Raw genomic sequence first — 25,006 nt, forward strand, 5'->3', positions numbered from 1 at the left:
ACAGCCCACCGGCTGGATTTCACTATGAACAAAAGAGAAGTTACAGTACAGCTTTTCCTTGATTCCACAGTGTAGATGTTCTACCACACTTCCTCAAGGTTTCTCACAAATATAGACTCTCTTTTGTTTACAAGATTTCGCTCAACAAATGAATTGACTAAGAACAAGGAGCTTCAAACTTTGGAATTCTTCTATCGTGCACCACCTCGAACAACTGGAACGTCTTCCTTATATACTCCTTCATGCCATCATACCCGTTGGCACTTACCAAAGGAATTCCTCCAATCTACCCGTTGGACGAAATTAATTAGGAAGATCATTCGAGCTATTAAAGGAACATGTCGATAACCCATCAATCATGTTCGCCCATACAATCAGGATCTTGGTTTCCATAAGTAGAACCTTCCAAGTATACTTTGCCAATCATCGGATCCTTAATCTTCGAATCAATTATGATCAAATAAATGATTCCATCATGTCATATCCAGCCAGGAGATCTTCTCCAGTCGATAAGGTCACATCCTTAATGAAACATCCAGTTCTGGATAGCCTTTCTTCAACGGATTAGAAACTGTCAATGAGGATAGACTTTGAGTCTTGAGTCTGGCTGTCCGAAAGTCTTCAGACTTTAAATAGCAGAGTCTACAAGCCTTCAGACTAGATTGATGGAAACGTTTTGTCAACTTCAAAACACTTCAAGAGGATTTCTCCAACATCAGTGAGCGAACTGCTTGTCTAAAGGAGGCAAACAACCTTCAACCAACATACTCTGCACCAACTTTCATCGACATCATTTTTGTTCCCACTTATAGCACAAAAGGGCTTAAAGAACATATTTAAACATTCTTAGGGACAACGAACTTATGAGCTTCAGATAGATTGAAAAATATTTATAAAGGAACAAGCAAGAAGTAGTTATTCCAAAGTCCAAACCACTAGGAAAGTCATGGAAGTGTCAACGATGGTTAAAATACCCGGGTATTTTGCTTAGAGAGACAACACCGACATTTGGGTACCTACACATGATGCACTAAAATCACAACTGATGCGAAACTTAAAGGTCGACAAAAGTATTACCCTCATTTCTAAATCCTAAGCTTCAACAATACTTAATACAGAGTGTTGAATGGTAGTTTAGTCTTCTTCTTTTGTTGAAGGATAGTTTAGTCTTCTTCATTATTAGTGAACCCTAATGCTCACTGTATATATTTGATGTAATCTCTAATTATGAAAATAACAATTTTCTTCTCTTTTGTTTGCATGGTATTAGAACCACAAAAATACACCTTTTACCTAGCCACCGACAATCATTGTTACATTACCAAAGAAACCACCGTCATTAGATGGCGACATCCACAACGCTCTAGTCATTGAATGCTCACCGACTAGATCTGGTGTCATCTTAACCATAGCCGTGGTGATGTGGACATCAAGCCATATCAAGGAGATGGTGTTAGGGACCCATTGTCTATTCCTACTGGTTCGATTACTCGAGCGCGGGCCAAGCAATTCAGGCAAGCTGTTGGCATCATGGTTCGTGATCTTTGGCGTGGAGGTGACCTTGGATAAAATCTTGAAGAATCTTGGAAATCTTGGTGTAATCTTTGGCATGGAGATGACCTTGGATCGAATCTTGAAGAATCTTGGAAATCTTTGCGCAATTTGATTATCTGGTCATCAAATATTTGACCAAGTCAAAATATATATATATATATATATATCTCTTCTTGTTTAGGTATATTTTGGAATATGAAGCATTAGATTTCTAGGGTTGGTTTTAGGGTTTGTGTGGCGGCTAGAAAACCTATATTAAAGACTGACTCAATTTCTTTGGAATATTTTTTTTGGAGAAAAAAAAGTTGAGAGATTCTCTTCTATTGTTCTTTTGAGGACTTGACCTTATCAAGGTTCCCTTGTGACAGTAGATTTGACTTATCGAGCAAGATAGCGAATTCTTTCGCTCGTGGCATCTATAACATTGGTTGGTTGACACGCATTTGTCAACAGGTCACGTTCATACCGAGGTTGCCAATCACAAGTTTGATTGGAGGTCGAGGTTCGCAATTCACACCATACAGGCTTTCGTAGAATGATCTTTCCGTAACGATTCACATCATTTGGTATCAGAGCTTGCTTCTACAAGGTCTATTTATCTTTAATTTTCTGTTGATATTTAGCAATTTGAGATTTATTGAGCTAAGGTTTCAGTTCTAGCCAATTTAGGGATCCGATTGCTTTTGTGCTTCCATACGTAGTTGTTTGCTGTTAGTTTTAATTTTTTTTCCTAACATCTTAAATTGTATCTGAGTTTGTAAAAAAAAAAAGGAAAAAAAAAGAGAAAGTTCATCCAAAAAAAAAAAAAAAAGAAGAGAAAGAAAACGCACACAAAAAAAAGTGAGCAAGAAAAAAAAAACAGATTCAGCAGAAAAATAGCCAAACAAAAAAAAATCAAGAAGGCAACTCGTTTGTTAGTGGACTGAATTGAAACAAAATCAGTAGTGATTTGCATTTCAATTGGAATTTTGAAAGTTGTACTTGTTAGTTTGAAATTGTTACTTGCTGAAACAAAATCAATAGTGATCTAATCTTGTTTGATTAGTTTGATTGATTGTCGTGAGGGTGTTGAGAGACGGGTTTTGAGTCCAATAAAGAACTTGTGAAAAGAGAATACGAGAGGGAAAAGGTAAAAGTGTGTAAGCTTAATTGAGGGTGGAAAAAGCCTAGACTTGAGTTAAACACGAGGGGAGTGACAAATTCCTTGAGAGAAACACATGAGGGAGCAATTGGTGAGGATTTTTTGTGACTAACGTTTATTTGCAGGTCTAAAATATGTCGCACGAAGAAAGCGTGAATAAAAGGAAGGTTGACTCCATAAGAAGGGATGAAGCGCTCGTGGAAAGCATCCAGCAATTGAGGGCCGTGGTCGAGGAGCTTAGTGGTCGAATGATGGGGAATGGTAACCAAGAGCTACCCCGGAGAAGGCCGCAATATCAACGAGATGCCTCTAGAACACGACATAAAAGGCAGCGGCATTATGATGATGATGAGGCTGACATTGAGGATGATCGAGATGCTCGATTTGAAAGGTGGAATGGAGCCCGAGAATTTAGACACCGAGAGGATAATGAACTTAGCAATATCAAGATGAAGATTCCTTCTTTCCAAGGGAAAAATGATCCCGATGGGTATCTAGAATGGGAGAAACGCATGGAGATGGTATTTGATTGTCAATGATACTTGCAGTTGTTGAATTTACTAATTATGCTATAATTTGCTGGGATCAACTTGTGACTAGTAGGAGGTGCAATGGTGAAAGACCGATAGAGACGTGGGATAAGATGAAAGCAGTGATGAGGAGGCGTTTTGTACCAAGTCATTACCATCGTGATTTGTTTCAAAAGTTGCAAAATCGCACACAAGGCAATAAGAGCATGAAAGAGTATCACAAGGAGATGGAGATTGCCATGATCTGTGCTAATGTTGTGGAGGATTGTGAGGCCATAGTGTCAAGATTTTTGAGTGGTTTGAGTCAAGACATAGCAAGGGTGGTGGAGCTACAACACTATGTTGAATTGGAGGAATTGGTGGACAAACCATCAAAGTTGAGCGGCAATTGAAGTTGGACTGAAATCACAAGAGTTGAGGAGGTTCAAATAAGAATTGGAGATCTAATTGGAAGAGAGATGAGAAGCCAAATTGGAGAGGAAACAACACCAAAACTGAAACCTCAAAGGAGAAGGAGAAGGATGGTAAAGTTGGAATGAATCCGGCTTCAAGTAAAATCGAAAATCCTAACACTAGAACTCGTAAGATTAAATGTTTCAAGTGTTTGGGCAGGGGTCATATGGCGAATCAATGCCCTATTAGGATGGTGATGATCATGACTGGACATGGTGTTATTGAGTCCGAAAGTGAAAAGGAAGAAGAAGATGATGAGATGCCACCGTTGGAGGATTGTAGTGATGGAGAAATAGCTATAAAAAGAGACTTATTGGTGATTAGGCGTTCTCTTAGTGTGCAAGTAAAGGAGGAGGAGCATCATCAACAAAAAGATAACTTGTTTCATACAAGATGTGTTGTGAATGGTAAGATCTATAGTTTGATAATTGATGGAGGTAGTTGTGCAAATGTGGCAAGTTGTATTATGGTGGATAAGTTTGGTTTGAAGACGACAAAGCACCCTAGGCCTTATAAACTTCAATCGTTAAATGATAATGGAGAGGTGAAAGTGTCAAAGCAAGTTTGAATCTCATTTGAGATAGGAAGATACAAGGACGAGGTAGAGTGTGATGTTGTACCTATGCAAGCGGGTCATATCTTACTTGGAAAACCATGGCAATAGTATCAAAAGGTACATCATGATGGGTATACTAATCGTTATTCATTGGTGATGAATCAAAAAAATTATACCTTGGTACCAATGACACCTAGTGAGGTGTATTAAGATCAGTTAAAGTTTCAACAAGAAGTCGAGAAAGAGAGAAAAAAAGGTGAGAAATCCGAGGGCTTGTGTGGTGTGCCTGAGACACAAGGAAAATGAGAGGCCGAGAGAAGGATTGTGGTAAAAACCGAGGAAAAAGAAGAGAGGAAATAAAATAGGCAAAATAATTTTTATGCAAAATCGAGTGAGGTGATGAGAGCTTTAGTTCTAAACCGACCAATGCTTGTACTTTTGTACAAGGAGATTTTGTTTTCTACTAACGATTTTGACCCAAGTTTGCCTAGTCATATTGTGTCTTTATTGCAGGAATTTGAAGATGTATTTCCTGATGAACTTCCTGGAGAAATACCACCGATTCGAGGCATAGAACATCAAATTAACTTGATTCCCAGTGCGCCATAACCTAACCAACCCACATATCGAAGCAATCCCGAAGAGACAAAAGAACTTCAACGGCAAGTTAGCGAACTATTGGAACAGGAGTATATGAGAGAGAGTCTTAGCCCGTGCACCGTCCCTGTTTTGTTGGTGCCAAAGAAGGATAGAACTTGGCGAATGTGTGTCGATTGCCGAGCAATCAATAACATTACGGTAAAGTATCGACATCCTATTCCTAGGTTAGATGACATGTTGGATGAGTTGCATGGTTCTTGCATTTTTACTAAGATCGATTTTAAAAGTGGCTATCATCAAATTAGGATGAAAGAATGTGATGAATGGAAAACTGCATTTAAGACCAAGTATGGATTATATGAGTGGTTAGTCATGCCATTTGGATTAACTAATGCACCGAGCACGTTTATGCGACTTATGAATAATGTTTTGCATGCTTTTATTGGTCAATTTGTGGTTGTCTATTTCAATGACATCTTGATATATAGCCAAAGCCCTAATGACCATGCTGAGCATGTGCGAGCTGTCTTGTAGGTTTTAAGGGTCAAGCAATTATATGCTAATCTAAAGAAGTGTTCTTTTGTTACCAACAAATTAGTATTTCTAGGATTTGTTGTTAGTACTGATGGTATACAGGTTGATGAAAAAAAGGTCAAAGCAATCCGTGAATGGCCAACGCCTAAGACCATAGGAGACGTGCATAGCTTTCATGGATTGGCGAGTTTTTATCGGCGATTTGTGAGAAATTTCAGCACCATTGCTACACCTTTAACTAAGGTTATCAAGAAGCACATGGGTTTCACGTGGGGAGAAGAGCAAGAGAAAACATTTAATATGCTAAAAGATAAGTTGACTAATGCTCCATTGTTATTTTTGCCGAATTTCAGTGCTACTTTTGAAATAGAGTGCGATACTTCTAGTACATGATTTGGAGCTGTGTTGATGCAAGGAGGGGCATCCCATAGCTTATTTTAGCGAGAAATTGAATGGAGCAACATTGAATTACCCTACATATGAAAAGGAGATGTATGCTTTAGTGCAAGCTTTGGAGACTCGGCAACATTATTTATGGCCGAATGAGTTTATGATCCACACCAACCATGAGACCTTGAAGTACTTGAAAGGGCAGCAGAAGTTGAATAAAAGACATGCCAAATGGATGGAGTTCATCGAGACTTTTCTATTTGTGATCAAGTACAAGAAAGATAAGGAGAATGTGGTAGCCGATGCACTTTCTCGAAGGTATGCGATTCTAACTACTTTAGAACCAAAGTGTCTAGGTTTTGAGCATATCAAGGGCCTATATACTTATGATGATGACTTTGGAAGAGTGTTTGAAGCACGTGAGCATGCTGCATTTGATAAATTCTATAGGCGTGAAGGTTATCTTTTCCGTGAAAATAAACTATGTTTGCCTAAGTGTTCTTTGCGTGAATTGTTGGTGCGAGAAGCGCATAGTGGTGGTTTAATGGGGCATTTTGGCATTAATAAAACTTATGAAGTGCTGCATGAACATTTTTATTGGCCACATATGAAGAGAGGTGTCACGCGTGTCTGTGAGAGATGCATTGCTTGTAAGCAATCTAAGTCTACAACTAAACCGCATGGCTTGTATACGCCATTACCTATTCCAACGCATCCTTGGACTGATATTTCTATGGATTTTGTGTTAGGATTGCCTAGGTCTAAGTATGGTAGAGATTCTATTTATGTGGTTGTTGATCGGTTTTCAAAGATGGCTCATTTTATACCTTGTCTGAAACTAATGATGCATCTCATGTTGCTGATTTGTTCTTTAGGGAGGTTGTACATTTGCATGGCAATGCCTAGATCGATTGTTTTAGATCGAGATTCTAAATTTCTTAGCTACTTTTGGAAAACATTGTGGAAAAAACTAGGAACACGGTTGTTATTTTCTACTACTTGTCATCCACAAACTGATGGTCAAACCGAGGTAGTTAATATAACTTTAGGGGTATTGTTGCGTGCTATTATAAAAAAGAACATAAAATCTTGGGAAGATTGTCTGCCACATGTTGAATTTGCATATAATAGGAACATGCATTATGCTACTAAATTTACACCATTTGAGGTTGTCTATGGTTTTAATCCGTTAACTCCGTTAGATTTAACCCATTTACCTGTTAATGAGCATGTGGATTTAGATGGAGCAAAGAAAGCCGAATTTGTCAAGGCATTGCATGAGAAGACGCGCGGAATATTGAGCGCAAGACTGAGCAATATGCAAGGCAAGCCAACAAAGGATGCAAGGAAGTGGTGTTTGAACCCAGCGATTGGGTTTGGGTTCATATGCGCAAAGAGTGATTTCCTAAGCAACGACATTCTAAGTTATTACCGAGAGGGGATGGACCATTCATGGTGTTAGAAAGAGTTAACAATAATGCCTACAAGCTTGATCTTCCATGTGAGTATGACGTTAGTGCTACATTTAATGTTTCTAACTTGACTCTTTTCGATGCTAGTGATGATTTGAGAGCAAATCCTTTGCACGGGGGAGGGAATGATGTGGACATCGAGTCATATTGAGGAGGTGATGCTAGGGACTCATTGTCCATTCCTACTAGTTCGATTACTTGAGTGCGGGCCAAGCAATTCAGGCAAGTTGTTGGCGTCATGGTTTGTGATCTTTGGCGTGGAGATGAACTTGGATCAAATCTTGAAAAATCTTGAAAATCTTGGCGTAATCTTTGGCGTGGAGATGACCTTGGATCGAATCTTGAAGAATCTTAGAAATCTTGGCGCAATTTGATTATCTGGTCATCAAATATTTGACCAAGTCAGAATATTATATATATATATATATATATATATATGTATGTATGTATGTATGTATGTATGTATGTATGTATGTATGTATGTCTGACTGAATTTCTTTGGGATTTTTTTTTTTGAAAAAAAAAATTGAGATTCTTTTCTATTGTTCTTTTGAAGACTTGACCTTATCAAGGTTCCCTTGTGACAGTCGATTTGACTTATCAAGCGACATGTTGAATTCTTTCGCTCATGGCGTCTATAATGTTGGTTGGTTGACACGCATTCGTCAACAGGTCACGTTCATACCGAGGTTGCCAATCATAGGTTTGATTGGAGGTCAAGGTTCACAATTCACACCATACAAGCCTTCGTAGAATGATCTTTCCATAACAATTCACATCACGTGGTCGCCTATGCTCGTAACTAGATCTAGCGTCATGGACGAGATCTATTCCTCCTTCATTGCTCAAGAAGCATCCATTGTGTCGGACTTTCGAAGCACTTTGAAGCGATAGGGTATGAAGTTCTTCTAGGTGATGTGCGCATAATTACCCATCTATCAAAATATTCTTTTCTAGGTGATGTGGTCGAGGATCGCAAGTGTAGCAAATGCAATTGCTTTCAACCCATCTCGAATTTGTCAATTGTTTAATAAACTATTTTGGTCCAATTAGGCCAAATTATTTTGATTTTGTCAAAATTGACATTGAAATTGAGTTTCTTGAACATAATCAAACTCAATTTGGCTAATTGATGATACTTGTGAAGAACCAGCTAGGACCCTTGATTGGTGGTTGAAATTGCACGTATTCGCCTCCAATTTGGAATCTCGAAATTGATTTGACAATTGAATGTACAATAACCACTAGATTAACTGTTGAGAATGAAATTTCTAAAAAATGACTATAAATTGATGAATTTTGAATTTGGCCGATTGGAAATTGAAATTTTCAATATGGGTGGGAAAGCCAATTCTGATCGATTTTTATAAAAATGATGAATTAGAAGTCTGATTTAAAAAAAAAAAAAAAAAAAAAGACTTGATTTAAGAATTTATCAACTTTTTCATTGTTTTCGAAAAAAGTTGAGCGATGGTTGAATTAAGTGGTTGACCAATAATTTAACTCTAAAGATTTCTTGGGATTATTGGTGAAATCAATATCTCTAGTTGTGTGACATCCTCGTTCCGATCCAATTTTTCAAAATGGAATTATTCCGACAAGTGATCATCGGATGAGAGTGTCTTGAGGATCGATAGACCACGAGGACATCTAGGAAGGCCATTGAGGGGCTAAAACCCGGTTTTTCATCAGTAAGGACATATAAGTGTGGAAAAGTGAAAACGGGGCACGGACGAGGACCCATTAGGCTCGGGCCCAAGTGAGTGGCCCATGGCCCACACGCCCATGGGGTGGGCGGCCAAGGGAGGCCCATGGGCCCCTCAAAGCCCATCAAAATCTTTTGACACAATCTTGGCATTAAATGCACGAAAGAACATGAATAGTGCAAGATCTTGGTGAAATGACTGAAGTGCCCTTCTGTTGGACTAAAGATGAAAAGGCAAGATAGGGAATTGGCTAGGAAGGGGCAGCCATGCATGGAGTGGATGACAAAAGAGAGATTTGAAAACCTACCTACCCTAGTCTAGTCCTCACATTTAATGCTATATCTTGTTTCTTCTTTGGTTAAGTTTGATGCACTAAAGACAAGGGAAGTGATGGGGCATTGATGGGAGACAAGATCACTCTCTCTCCTCCCTTTCCTCTCCAAACTGCCAGCCACTTCTCCTATTTCCCTCAATCTCACTTTTTCCCTCTTCACATCCTCATTCACTGGAAGCCTAGGTTTGAGAGATGTGGAAGATTTGGAGGGTAAGGCATTAATGAGGACAAGACCTCTCTTTTCTCTCTCTTTTCTCTCCCCCTCATGCCTCCCCCAGCCTCATTCTCTCATTTCCTCACTTGTTTGGTTGGAAGCTCTCTACCTCTCTTCCCTCACCACAGCCGAACCCCCACACCTCCATTTTCTCTCCTTGCAAGCTTGTTCTTCACTTATTTTCCTCATCGGAGGCTATACCACCACCAAGCCACCACTAGAGCAGCAACTAACCACCGTCCAACTCCCTCACGTGCGGTGGACAAGCAACCATCAGCCTTAGCAGCTAATTCGGTCTTGGTGTCCCTTCCCTCGACATGTTTCAAAGCTTGAGTCGTCCGTGAGTAGCCTTCTAGCCTTTGATTAGGGCTTTCATTGCTTTAGGGAGTAGTTTAGGGCAGATTTGGGTTATGTGCCATGTGGATTAGTGATTATCTATGTTATATGGGTTATGTGCCATGTGGTTTAGTGGTTATCCATATTATTTGGGTTATGTGCCATATGGTTTAATGGTCAAACATGTTATTTGGATGATGTGCCATGCGGTTTAATGATTATCTATGTTATTTAGGTTATGTGCCATGCGGTTTAGTAGTTAAACATGATGTTTGGATTATGTGTTATGTGGTTTAATGGTTAAACATGATATTTGAATGATGTGCCATGTGGATTAGTGGTTATCTATATTATTCAGATTATGTGCCATGTGGATTAGTTGTTAATTATGATATTTGGATTATGTGCCATGAGTTTGGGAAGTGAATGGTGCATATGTGTGCAATATAAGTAATGTACGTGTATGGAATGATGAGCATCACATGGGTTAAATAAGGAAGATAAGAAATGGACTCTGATGGTATGCCTATGCGATCACCTAAGACCCTGATGCGTTTTACGCAGGTGTGAATCCGACCTAAGGCATTTTACACAGGACGATGCTCGATTAAGTTCAGATGCCCCTAGGTCAATGGGATGTCATTCGTGGATAGATTTTAGAACGAAGCTCCTTACTAGAATTCCCCCAAGTCAACAAGATGTCGTGCTTGATGGGGCGAGATGATGCCCGATTACGCCGGATGATTGTGAACCTTCGAGTTGGCCTTAGGTCCTAAGTGGCCGTAATAATCTGGACAAATATGTATAGGAAGTGCATGAGATTCGTATGTGATGAGGTCCAAATTATTGCATGGCATGAGCGCATGACTTAGATCATAATGCGTATTCATATGTTTGGCTTGAGAACATGAAGTTTATGTTATGAAATTGCCTATGCATCTACATTGATGGCCTTATATGGTAGACAAGTTGTTACGAGATTGATGAGAGTAAAGCGAGAAGTGTATTGCCATGCTTCGTCATCGATAGATATTTGCATGTTTAGGGCGTTTCCGAGGTAAATAACCTCCCTACGCGAGGTCTAGGAAGTTTACTCATTGAGTTTATCTCATATTTGGTTGTTGAAAAGTTTTCAAGCCCTAAGAATGGCTGAACCATTCCATCATATTCGTTTTGGCCTCCTTGTCGAGCATAGTCAAGCGGTAACGGAGTACCCAGTAGTGAGAGTAGCCAATGTGCACTATACGCGTATGTCACAACCATTTGGGTCAATGAGGGTTTGCCTAACCTCATGCCATGCCAAGTCGTGCCCTAGTATTTTTGGGTAGGCGGCGAGAGCCATAGTCCCATCTGCAGTTTCGACAATCAGCCAAGCGCTGGAGGATCTAGGGGCGGCATCAATTGGGATGCCAAGGATGGGGACATTCCTGATGAGGAGGTGTTCAACCCCGAGATCGATCCTGCGCTAATCGCCGAGTCGGAGGCCTAGTGTTTGCACTTTTTAAACCACCCACGTAATATTAAAGGCATAGGTATCCCCCCCCCCCCCCAAGCCCTTTTTGAAGGAGGTCATGATAACTAGGTGTGTCGAAGGTGAAGAAGTTAGTTGATTAACCCTTGAACTCATGTTGTATGAGATGTTGACTCGCCCTTTTTGAAGGAGGTGTGTGTGTGTGTGTGTGTGTGTGTGTGTGTGTGATAATTAGAGATTTGTTTACACTTCTATTTGTGCGTTTTAACGATATTGCGTGGGTTGTCATGCAGCTGTAGAGGTTCGAGGTGTGTCTGTGTGTGTGTGTGTGATAATTAGAGATTTGTTTACACTTCTATTTGTGCGTTTTAACAATATTGCGCGGGTTGTCATGCAGTTGTAGAGGTTCGGGGTGTGACAAGTTGCATAGGAAGTGAGATGAGGTACACTCCCTTACCTCCCTTGATTTCTAGTCGACACTAATAGATTAGTGACAACTCCTTATTACAAAATTCTTATGAACCTTCCAATGTCATCCGAGGTATAGGTTTGGGATAGTCTGTGCCTAATCATTAGTCATAGTCTTGTCTTTTAGGTAATACCCCTAAACTTATTCCCTCCATCAAGGGGTAGGTTGCAATAAATACACACTAATTACAAGAAACCACATCATGGAGCAGTTTGTGCATGTAAGACTTAGAAACATTGAGGTAAGTGACAGAAGTTATTTAAGAAATTATAACCACTGGGAAACATCCAAAGGCAATTACCATAATAGAACCCTTGCACAAATCAAACAAAATGTTATCTTTCAAATATTTTTAACTTTTCTGCACTGTACTTTAAATTTCCTTAGCTGTAGTTCTTAGGATCGCATAGTTGAATAAATTTCGGAATGTATCTTCGTCTTAGTGTTGTGTCGTCAATTAAATTCCGACATTATATCTTTATATTCTCAAGTTCTTCTCAATGAAAGAGATAATTCGGCGCTGGAACAAATTGCAGCGAAACAATTACCAAGTTGAACCAGCCTAATTGCTCAATCTTTGTGCTCTATTTTCAAGTTAGACGATGTGCAACACATAGCCCTCTCCAGGCCGACGACAAGCTCTCGTCCAATCATATCTATTTCGTTCTCCCGGAGCCCAAGCTCCATCAGTGGCTAATGGCCTCAGACATGGCGGCTCTTGCTGTTGAGGCCAGCGTTGCCCTCCAAAAGTTGGCGAAGCAAGGTGGGGACCACCGGCGGAGGAAGACCTAAATCTCTCCCGTCCTGGGGGTGCACTTTGACGACGCAGCTTACTGAGATGACGACGATGTCAAATATGGGAGCAAAGAGTTCGAGCTCAAGAAGTGCTTCGCCTCGATGCCAAGGCAGTTCGCGACAAGAGACTTTTCCAATTACGGTCGGTGAGGAAGATGCAGAGATTATCAATACACGTTTGTTTAGAATGAAGTTGAGCACGTTTTATGAAAGCTCCAAAGATGGCTCATACTCTATAAATATGGAAGTTGTTTTCCTTACTCTTAAATTTTAAAACTTGCATTATCTGGTTGAGTCCATCATTAATCTGTGACCAGTTTATTTTCCACGTCAAACAACAAAAAACCAAAAAAAAAAAATTGTTATTTGGGAAAATATTTTCTTGTGAACAAACAGAAACTTGTAACTTCTTCATAAGAAACTATAGAACTCCGTGGAAAACCACCTGTGGACCGATTCAACCAATATTTTGTTCCTTTTATTTGAACATGTACTAACAGTCTACATCGTATCATTAAAATATGGTGATCCGGATTAACCAGACAAACTTCCTCAACCACATAGAGTTCATCATAAAGACAAGAATAACTTGATCACGAAAGACTAATCTTCAGTGCAAGTATTTTGCTAATTCCGAGTGAAACGGACTCTATTGAGTTCTCACCATAGGACTCAACAGTTACACTTACTCACTGTAGACTAATGATTTAGCCCCCCAAGATTCGATTTCTAGATTTGGTCCCGTTAACAAGATCTTCATAACGAAAGAAAAGAGGAAAAAATAGGGTTTCATAATAAGGCATTGAACCATGGAAGGATAGGAATAGGAATGATCTCTACTGCTTCCCACATGCATCATGAAGGATCATGTCCAAAGCATCATGCAGGGAGCGGGTGTACAACTCAGAATCTATGAACCCTTGCTCAGCTCGCACAACTAGTCTCAGATTTTCTGCATAACTGATCATCGTTACTTGGAGACTCTGCAGAAAGAAAACACGAAGAAAGTATTTCATGTATTCGTTACATCATTGATATAAAGAAGAAAGACCCTCACGACTCTATCCGGTGAGTATGTGTAGTGGTAAATAAAGAAAACCAATTTTTCGAATTCAAAATTCTGTCGACTCTTAAAGATGGCATGGGAGAGTACTTGTTGCATAAAATGTTATACATTGGTCTTTAGACCCATATATGTCCCGAATATCGAAATCTGTATCAATATTCCGGATAAAGATGCATGTAATGACTTCGAAAATGAGGCATGGTACCAATGATTACATAAAGAAAATTATAATAATTCTAGAATTACCTCAGGGGTGCCGACGATCGTGAAGTACATGCCTTTAATAGGATGGTTAGCTAGAGACAATTTCTCCATTGGCCCCATAACATTGGAGATCACCATGCTCGAGTTTGTCGTTGTCCTGTAAATATGCCTTGCTACTGCCTGCAATGATGAAACACATAAAAACAAGCATCCATTTTTGTTGTTAATAATATCAATTAGGAGTAATGCTAGGTACCCTTAAAATCAATTTACAAAATATACAACAAACTACAAGAAATTATACGACAAGAGCGTGCCACAGTTAATACCTGATAATAATCTATCACATCACTTACCATATCAATCACGTAAGTCAAACTTACGTTACCTAGCATTTCTGACTACTTAATCGTCGCGACATGCACATACCTCTGGGTTTCTGCATTTCTTCATCATCTCTAGCAGCATCCCTGTGAGGACTACACCGAAGGAACTCCGTTTTCTCTTGATCACCTCATGAGTTTTGCGGACAAACTTCGAAGGATCAGAGAACTGAGAATTACCAGGTTTCACTTTCGGTATCGGCACATGCAAGAATGCAAAATAGTTCCCCCAAGGTGACTTGGAATTAGGTTGGATCATCTCTCCCACTGACTTGTAATCTCGTAAATTCCTCGTATTAAGCAACACCAACGCCGTGGAATTGGTGCTTCCGTTCGAGTTTGGGCTCACTCTTTGCATGTATAATCGGGTTGCCAAGAAGATTATTCCAGTAACCACATCGTTGACGGTCTGCTTGAGTGAAGAGAAAATTCATGTGAAAAGAACTAACGATATGTTAGTTTTCTAGACTCAAATTCATTGTGTAATCATTTATTTTCAGATAAGGACTTGAGGTGCTCTTATTTTCTATAAAAGAAAAATGACCAGAGTGAATTTTGTTTCAAAAAAGGCCTGAACTTGCCGGCCAATCAAATGTTTGCCGGCCGGTGAGCATATGATATTTCCAACGACCGGAATAAGGGCGTTTTTGTCCAAAGAAAAATTCAATAAGAAAATAGCTAAACCTCAAAAATCGAAAATCCCAAAAGTGGTTTCTCTTCTCCTACCCAAGTTCTCTTCTCCAAACCACTGGGCGAGGAAACGTTGTTAGAACAACCACTGGCGGGCAGCGAGGCAGCGGTGTGGCGGCGTCCACCACGATGCTTATGGAAAGACACGATAAGCAGTGAATAGTTGATAGTATTAAGATGTAAATCAAAGTAGCAGGTGGGGCACAGCTCCTGCTCAAGTTCGAACAAGCAGAAATGGAACTGAAAAAGAAAAGAAGGGGAAGCATCATGGAATTGGAAGGGAGAGAGAAGCCGAGAGAGGTGGGGCTTGAGTTCGGAGTTCATGCCGATAATGACAACGACGGGGATGAAGCCGTAGTGGGTGATGACCTTGGCCTTATTCATCGCCCACCTGCTCCACTCCTTGATCGCCTGAGCCACCGCCCAGCCGTCGTCCTCCACCGCTCTGGCACCACCTCCCCTGCCTCCCTTACCCCTGCCGCTGCTCATTAGGGAAACCCTCTATATCATCCTATAGTATCCGTGTTCTCTTCTCTTCTCTTCTCGTATATGAGAAAATATTAGGTAGGCTAAATTTTTGGGTTATTACTACCAAAAAAAAAAAAAAATCAAAACTTATACACTTGTAACAACTTTATTTGAAATTAACTTTTTAACCACAAAAAATTCCCAACTGATACTTTTGGCCCCGCATGGAAACGTTTCAAAAAAAAAAAAAATGTTTCGGCACACTTTTGTACTTTTTTTGTTCCGGGAACAAAAAATGAACAAAACGTGTTTAGTTGCATTTCTGTTCTTTTTTTTTTTTTTGTTCCCGGAACAAAATTGGAGCAAAAAAAGAAACACAAAAAGTTGTTTACGGAGAAAAGAAACACTTCTTCAAAGCCAAAAAGAAACGCTTCTCTTCTTCTCTCTCTTCTCTTTTCTTCTTCTTTTCTTCTCCTTTTTTTCTTCTTTTTTTCTTTTTTTCTTTGGCTGGTCGCCGGCCTCGGCCATGACCGGCGACTGGCCGTCAAGGGCCGGCGACGCCCGTCGAGGGTCGGCGACCTCGCCGGAGTGTTGCCGGCCCCGGCAAGGCCGAGCCTCGCCCGCGCCGGTGAGGCCGAGCTCGCCCAGCCAAGGCGAGGCTCGGCCTCGCTCAAGGGGAGATCTTCAGATAGGGTTCCGGCGAGGGGCTCCGGAGGACGGTGCGACGGCGGCGCGGCACTAGAGGCTTCGGGATCGACACGAGGCGACGCAGGCAAAGACTGGAGGACGGCGTCGCGAATGGCATGGTGAGATCGGGACGGCGTCGAGCTGCGGGCCGGGCGCGGTGCTCGGCTCCGACGGCGGGGTGGCGAGGCTCGGCCTCGCCCGCGGCGACGCCGAGCCTCACCTTGGCTGGGCGAGCTCGGGCTCGCCCAAATCCGGCGAGGCCGAGCCTCGCCATGGCTGGGCGAGGCTGCCGGCCCCGTCGGCGATCGCCGCGGCGACGCGGCCGGCCGAAAGAAGAAAAATAAAAATAAAGGAAAATAATGGAAAATAAAATAAAAATATTAAAAAATTAAAAGAAACAAAAAAAGAATAAAATTTACCAAACGTGTTTCTATTCATTTTTATTCCCGAAACAAACGTTACCAAACGCGTTCTTTTTTGTTCAAAAACCGTTCCCCGAACGAAACACTTTTTTTTTTACGTTCCTGAAACGAAAAAGGAAACAGAAACATTACCATGCAGGGCCTTTGTGTCAAATTTATCCTCTGTTAAATTAAATTAATACCATAAAAAGTTATAAATTGATATACCTATGACAAATGGAGAGTCAAACCAATGTCAACTATCATGTGTAATCTAAGTTAACAATATAATATTAAAATTTAATGAAAACTAACAAATGATGAATTTATCATAAGTGTATTAGTTTTGAGTCTTTTGTTGTCAAAAAATTAATTTGAAATAAATTTATCACGATTATTACAATTTGGAATTTTTCAAGATATTAATCCTAAATTTTCCACAATAGCTATAGAACACTCCATTGATCATCATGTGTCAAAGTAGGTCCCACTTATCAAAGTACTATCTACATTCTCTCTCACCGTTACTTTTCCTCCTCCTCTCCGTCTTTGACAATAATCACCGTTACTTTTCCTCCTCCTCTCCGTCTTTGACAATAATAAACCCTCATTTCCTCCCTATCCTTCTCTTTTCTTACTCTTTATATAAAGGAAAAAGACTCACCATGGCTTCACTGACCGCGAGCGAGGCTGCCTAGCCCCTATTTGAGTGAGGCTAGGCTGGCATCGCCCATATCTAAGTCACAAATGCTTGGAGATCCACCATATTGAAGATATTGTGGCCACAATAATAAAAGGAGAAGAAAAAATGAAGATCCGCTTCTGCATTTTGGGTTGATTACGGCGGTAGCATGTGTATGTCTGTACACGAGAAGAAGGAGAAGAACATGGTGAAAAGTAGGTGGGAGGGAGAGGATCTCGGTAGGGAGAAAACATTCAATGATACAAACTAAAGGACAAGAGAGGGCGACGGTGGTGAGAAAATATCCAATGGGGAAAGCAACGGACAAGAGAGCGTAAAGGCCGATAGTGGACACCATCTAGACATGTGTCGATTATTGAGTAGAGTGTTTTAGGCTGACATGAAAAATCTAACCTACCTAATATTTTCTCAATAAATACATATTTTGACCTTAGCATCTTCAAGATTTGTTGGGATTTTTAATGTTAGAGTTTTGGTTTTCTATATTCAAAAATATTTTGGACAAAAATGCATTTATTCTATCACCAGAATTGTCATATGCTTGTCAGTCGGCAAGCTCAAATCACCATTTGAGATTAACTTGGATACTTCAAACCTTAATTTGAAATAAGATCCATTTTGAACCCTTTTTGAGAAAATGCTAACACTTCAAATCAGTATTTGAAATCTTCCCTTAAGATAATCAATCGATTTTTGTGCAGTGAAAAAGCAAACATGCCTATATGGTGAATTTAAAGCTAAAAACTTATGCGAACAAATTCAATTGATAAATGAGAAAAATGTCCAAAAAGTCCTAAATCTACTACATTTTTGTCGAATTAGTTTTAAACTTGTTAATTATATCAATTAAGTCCTAAACATTTTCAAGTTTTGACAATTGAGTCCATCCAATCAATTTTGGCCAAAAATTTTACTAACGTAAACAATTTTTAATAATATTTAATTCTTTAAAATTTTATTTTCTTCTCTTTTTCGTTTTTTTTTCTTGCTCTTTCCTTTGCCTTCCTTCTCTAGCCAGTTGTCGGCTCTTAGTGACCAACTAGAGGCAAGGATCTTGCCAACCACTAGCTAGGCTCGATCTCGTGGTCAATGGCGAGTTTGAGCCTTGCCAAATCCAACGAGGTCAACCTCGTTGTCATTGAGCGAGGTCAACCTTGCCATGGTTGGGCAAGGACCTTGCCCTTCCCAGTGGCCAGTGGAAGCGAGCTTTGCTATATTTTGACGAGGTCAACCTAGTTGACCCTTGTCTCTAGTCAATCGCCATGCCTCAATGACTAGCTAGACAAGGAAGAAAGGAAGAAAAAAGAATTAATAAATAAGTTCAAAAAAATATTAACATATTATTATAAATTTACCACTCAACGCCAACCACACCTTGTAGGACTGAAGCCATCCACGTCATCTAAGGACGTTAGAACTGCATCGAAAGACCGAACTGAAACTGAAATTGAACCAAACCGCATCGGATATTCATGCATTTTCGGTTCAATTCCTATTTCGATTTGATAATAAAAAATAACCATTTTTTATTCCGATTCAAATAGTTTCAGTTCAATTCAATTAATGGAACCAAACTAAAAATCGCCCTTTTTTCTTAATATTACAATTTATTTCTCTCTCCTTTTTCACTAAAACCTCTTCTTAATATTACAACAACAAAAAAATACCAAAAAACCAAACCAAATTGGGTTTCTGATTCGGGTTATATTCAATTTGGGTCGTGGTTCAATTCAAAGATAATGCACCCCCAAATAGTTGGTTCGATTCCAATTTCCTTAAATTTGAACCGAACCATTGATATCCCAACCATCTACAATTTCTAGCCAAAATTAAGCATATGGACTTGATTGGCAAAACGTAAAAAGATTTAAGATTCAATTGATATAATTAAAAAAATTTAGGACTGAATAAATAAAAATGTTATAGATTTAAGACCTTTTAGACAATTTTTTCACTAATAAACTAGTTTCCTCTTATTGGTGGGTTTGTTTAAGAAATTCTACATCTAGGCTAGATAGAATCCTTTAAAGATATTCTGTTGCATTTAGACATCTATATCTATAATCATGTAAATAAATGTAAAATTATTTTCCGAAAAAGAAATTAACTAGTTTTTTAGATTTTATCTACTATATATATTTGAAAAACAAACCAGTTTCTAGCTCAAAATTGTCCTTTTGTTTTCAAGGATCTCATGTTGTGCTCTTGTGGCTAGAAAAATCGTCACCCACGTAAAGTGAGAAAAAAAAATATGTGCATTGAATGCGTAAATCCTTGTTATTTTCCTCGGTTAAACCTTGTGCACCCTGAATACTAGTTGTGTACTATTTTACAGTCTGAGTATAGTAAATGTCTTAAATAAAAATCACCTAAACTACATTTACGTGAATACGTTAGAAAAAAAATAAATCATTTTGAGCTCGTTTTGTGAAGGTGACCATTATTGCGCAAAAGATTAGAGATGCAAGTGTATTTTATAAACTAATATGCTAAAAGATCGACTAATGCATGTGTCATGCAAGAAGCTAGACTTAGTATAGTCTTCAAGATGATATTTGTTACCACTCGAAGGCGAGACTTGATCTCTTTGATGTGATGCAACGAGAATGTGATCGTTGACAATGAAAATGGCCGGAAGCTCTCCGACCTACACCGAATTGGCGACAAATCATCTTCGACACAAGTGCTTTTCAAGACGCTCCTACCGAAATCTCTTATAGTGTTGACAAGCGGCAAAAAACATCTGCTAACCACCTTCCGAAGTACAATTTTTCCGTCGTCTTTATTGGCTGAGCTGAAGTTATTGACCGAGGGAAAGGTTACCGGAAGAGAAGGGTCGTCAGCTCTTTGGAGGCAAGACAAGAGAGCGCCCACAAGAGAATAGCCATCCCCGAGTGCATGGTGAAGCTTAAAAATTACGGTTCCTTGTGCTTCACTGGCTGGACAATTTATAATATGTATTTCCCACAATGGTTGGCCTAGTTGAAATGGTTGCATGGCTACTTCTGCAATGTAACTTTTGAGGAAACTATCATTCTCGGATGAAGATGACGAGCCCTTTGGAGAGGAAAAACTGGGGACGTGTACATGGTTTTCCACCTTCACTTCCACCTTTTTCCATTTTTTTCCTCCCTTCTTTCCCATCACCTATCCAAGACAAAAGAAAACCAAAATAATGTCTGAGTATGTGAAGTGAATTGGGGATTATTCATGCAAGATATGTGACCAAGCACGCATTCAGCTGACAAACACTAATTACTCATATATCAGTCCTACCAATGGTGAGTATCTATGCATAGGGTACACACATACATACCATGATAGAAGAGAAGCGTGGGTTGATTGGGAGGAAAACGTCTTTGATCAGTGACTTGGCTTGGGAGCCATCGATTGGAATTTCGGATTCCAGTATGCCAAGAATAGAAACCGACATCACTTTACTGTTGAAGTACTGTCCTAAAGGACTCACTGGCTCAAGGCCTTCATCCTCTTTTGTCAAATCCATTAGACAGGACTTTGTAATAATCCTAATCGAAGTCAGGTTGAGAATTCATAGAGAAGTCTTCGAAAGAGTTGGATATCATCGACATATATGTGGCGTGGGTGCGCGTGTATCTGTCCATGGATGGTTTATGGCCATCCTTGTGCCTTCGTGTGGTTGGACTGTCAGTGACTTAAAGGGGTTAGGTGGGATAAAAAAATGTTGCCAGCTGTGACTTGCAAGTAGCTACCCATAGGCCTTCATCGGCTGGATAAGTCATAAGACAGATCTTCTAACAATCTAGTTCGATCCGAGTTGGTCAAATTCAGTATTCAAAAGGGTAGCAGTTTAGAGATGAACATTATTTACGAAGCAGTTGATATTACATTTCCTGTTGAATGTGCGACATGGCGTGTTACAATTTTTCCAGGTACTCGAGGCTCTTCAAGCGTTCGATTGTACACCCTTGTGCCTAGCACACACGGCACACATGGCGCATCTGCGAGAGTGCACATGTTCGCTTGAGAAAAATATGTTAAAAAATTATGGGAATAATTGCTTGACTGATTTTTGAATACAAAAAAATGTGTTGTTAGTGAGTGGTTTCGTGGTAATTATTAAACATATAAAGGAAATATTGCATTTTTAGAATATTGATTGTTCATATCATAAGAATGGCCCGTGCATTAAAACATTACAATATATATATAATTTTTTTTAATTTAGTTGTTTAATTATTGTTGTGAAAGCACTCTTCCGAATGTCATCTTTACCATAAAGCAGCAAGAGAACCAGCCCAAAACTTATACCTAAAAAAACAAACAGCCCAAAACAGCAAAAATCTGAGAGGATCACAGTAAGTAGAGAAAAAAATAGGCAGAGACTGTAACGTAATCCCTCGTATCTCTCTATTCTTCCTTTTCTTGCAGTTAGGGATTCGGTAAGAAAACCATGGGTTGTGCAAGGTCAGGTTTCTAAGTTTATGTCCTCATGCCATTCCATTCTCAATCCTAGAAATGATCACACAATCAGAAATGGTAAATTTACCAAATCCAAAAAGAGGTTATCACACTGTGCCTCACACATACATGAAGAATATGGCTGGTTGTGATTTATGAGACCTCACTGGAGAGAAAATAAATTGTTAGAGATTGAGAGTTTCGTGTTCATACGTGCTTTTGCTTCATCGTTTCTGATGTTAACTCCTTGCAACTCTTTCGAAGGAAAAGAGAGATGAGAACATAGGCATAGCGTCTCCATCTCCGTGTTTCAATTCCTCAAAGCAACGATTATCAGAGTAGGTTCCTAGCTTTTGGAACCAGGAACTGACCTTTTCAAGCCCATTCCAGGATCGACCCAGAAACCGGCCAGATTTTTTACTTTTTTTTTATCTGTCATATTTTTTATTTAATTGTTCAAATGGTTTATATAAGCAAATCTCATTTAAACAATGAGAACTTAACGTAAAAGAGGGGGCAGAACATAGGCATTACATGATGACGAAGTGAAGCATGTTTTGACAATATCGAACAAATTTGGATGAAAATTGTAACAATGTTGGACCATTTCTGCATATTCCTTTAAAAGGGGTGTCCCCAGCACATAAAGCTTTTTTGCCACGTGACGGTTGGTTCCAAGACACGCATGTTATTGATGTCAATCAATTAATGGGATTCTGCTTCCGTCTGCAAGTGTGTAGGGTAAGCACAAGTCGGGCTTCATTTCGATGCTCAGCAAAGAGATTGAGAAGATATAGTAGACCGCAGAAAGTGTTGATTTTTGGCCTGCGAGATGACCGGATTTTATCCATGACAAATGTTGCTGATGGATCTTCCTCACGGTTGTGAGAAGTGAGATGAACAGAGAACTAGAAAAGATATATAAGTTTGAGATAACTGAGGGTTTGTTTTGAACAGGTTTAAGGATTGATCTCCAGTAGAATCAACCAATGTAGTGCATAGAACAAGAAACCAAATCGGTCCTTGTGTGATTACTCAACCCTAGTCGGCACCTTCCTCTTCTTTGTCCTCTCCATGCTTTACATGCAAGTCACACTACGAGGAGTGCATACCTGCTCTCCGGGCTGTTGACAGCGGAAAAAGTGTCAAAAAAGTTATAAACTTGTTGTATTTGTGTCAATTTAATCATAAACCTTTCATTGGTGTCAATTTAGTACTAAATATTTTGATTTCATGTCAAATCAACCCTAAACATTTTGATGTAGTGTCAATTCAGTTATTTCAACTAATTTTAGTTGGATTTTGCTGACATGAATGACAGTTGGCTTACTTGGCACAGCCAACACTAACATGGACAACTTTTAATATTTTAATATTTTTCTTATTATTTTATCTTTTTTTATTTCCTTTATTTCTTTTTTTTTTCTCTCTCTTTCTTTTGATTTTCTCCTTCCCTTCCTTCTTCCTCTAGGCAATCGCCAGTCAACGATTGGCCAGAGACAAGGGCCCTCACTAGTGAGGTTAGGCCTTGCCCATGGCTGGCAAGTCTTGACCCTTGCTAGCCCCAAGAGAGGCCACCCTCGTGACCTCTGGCAAGCTCGACAAATGTTGGACTAGGCATGACCTCGCAATCACTAGTGAGGGCAAACCTCACTAGTGGTAAGGAACGCTCGCCAACCCTCACCTCTAGCCGATTGCAAACCGACGGCTGGCTAGAGGAAGAAGGAAATGGAAAAATAAAGGAAAGAGGGAAAAAAAAAAAAGAGACTGCAAAAAAGCGGAGTTTATCCATTACAAATGTTGCTGATGGATCTTCCTCAAGGTTGTGAGAAGTGAGAAGACCAGAGAATTAGAAAAGATATCTAAGTCTGAGATAATTGAGGGTTTGTTTTGAACTAGTTTAAGATCTGATCCCCAGTAGAATTGACCAATTCTATGCATAGAACAAGAAACCAAACTGGTCCTTGTGTGATGACTCAATCCTAGTCGGCACTTTCCACTTCTCTATCCTCTTCGTGCTTTACATGCAAGTCACACTACAAGGAGTGCATACATGCTCTCCGGGCTCTTTGACGGGCTCTCCCCAAAGGAAAAGGGTCAGAAAAGTCATAAACCTATTACATCTGTGCCAATTTAATCCTAAACCTTTCATTGGTGTCAATTTAGTACCAAACATTTTGATTTTGTGTCAATTCAAACCTAAGCATTATGATGTAGTGTTAATTCAATCCTTTCAATTGATTTTAGCCAGATTTTGCTGACATGGATAACGGTTGGCTTACTTGGCATGACCAACATTAACATGGACAACTTTTAATATTTTTTTTTATTTTTTATCTTTTTTATTTCCTTTATTTCTTTTTTTTTTTTTTTCCCTTTCTTTTGACTTTCTCCTTCCCTTCCTTCTTCCTTTAGCCAATCGCCGGTCGACGATAGGCCAAAGACAAGGATCCTCACTAGTGAGGTCAAGCCTTGTCCATGGGCAGCAAGTCTTGAATCTCGCTAGCCCTGCATGAGGCCACCCTCATGACCTCTAGCAAGCTCATTAGATGTCGGGCGAGGCACAACCTCACCGTCACTAGTGAGGTAAGCCTTGCTAGTGGCTAGTGACGCTCGCCAACCCTTGCCTCTGGTCGATCACAAACCGACGACTAGCTAGAGGAAGAAGGAAATGGGAAAATAAATTATTATTAAAAATTTGTCCATGACAGTGTCAATGTGCCACGTAAGCTTAATGACATTCACGTCAACAAAATTCGGTCAAAATTAGTCAAAATGACTTAATTGTGTTGACAAATGACTTAATTGTGTTGACATCTAAATTTTACCATCTTATTTAGGACTTAATTACATACAAAATTGAGAATTAGTCGCTAAAAAAAAGAAGAAGAAAGAAAAGTATAAGAAATTCATTAAAAGGTATTGTGTTTTGAAGGAAAAGAGAGATGAGAACATAGGCATAGCGTCCCCATCTCCGTGTTTCAATTCCTCAAAGCCACGAGATTCGTTTCAGAATGTATTCTGAAACCGATTATCAGAGTAGGTTCCTAGCTTTTGGAACCAGGAACTGACCTTTTCAAGTCTATTCCAGGATCGACCCAGAAACCGGCCAGTTTTTTACTCTTTTTTTTTTTTTTTATCTGTGTCATATTTTTTATTTAATTGTTCAAATGCTTTATATAAGCAAATCTCATTTAAGCAATGAAAACTTAACGTAAAAGAGGGGGCAGAACACAGGCATTACAAGATGACGAAGTGAAGCGTGTTTTGACAATATCCAACAAATTTGGATGAAAATTGTAACAATGTTGGACCATTTCTGCATATTCCTTTAAAAGGGGTGTCCCCAGCACATAAAGCTTTTTTGCCACGTGACGGTTGGTTCCAGGGCACGCATGTTATTGATGTC

Source organism: Eucalyptus grandis, chromosome 8 (genome assembly GCF_016545825.1).
Source record: "Eucalyptus grandis isolate ANBG69807.140 chromosome 8, ASM1654582v1, whole genome shotgun sequence".
NCBI lineage: Eukaryota > Viridiplantae > Streptophyta > Magnoliopsida > Myrtales > Myrtaceae > Eucalyptus > Eucalyptus grandis.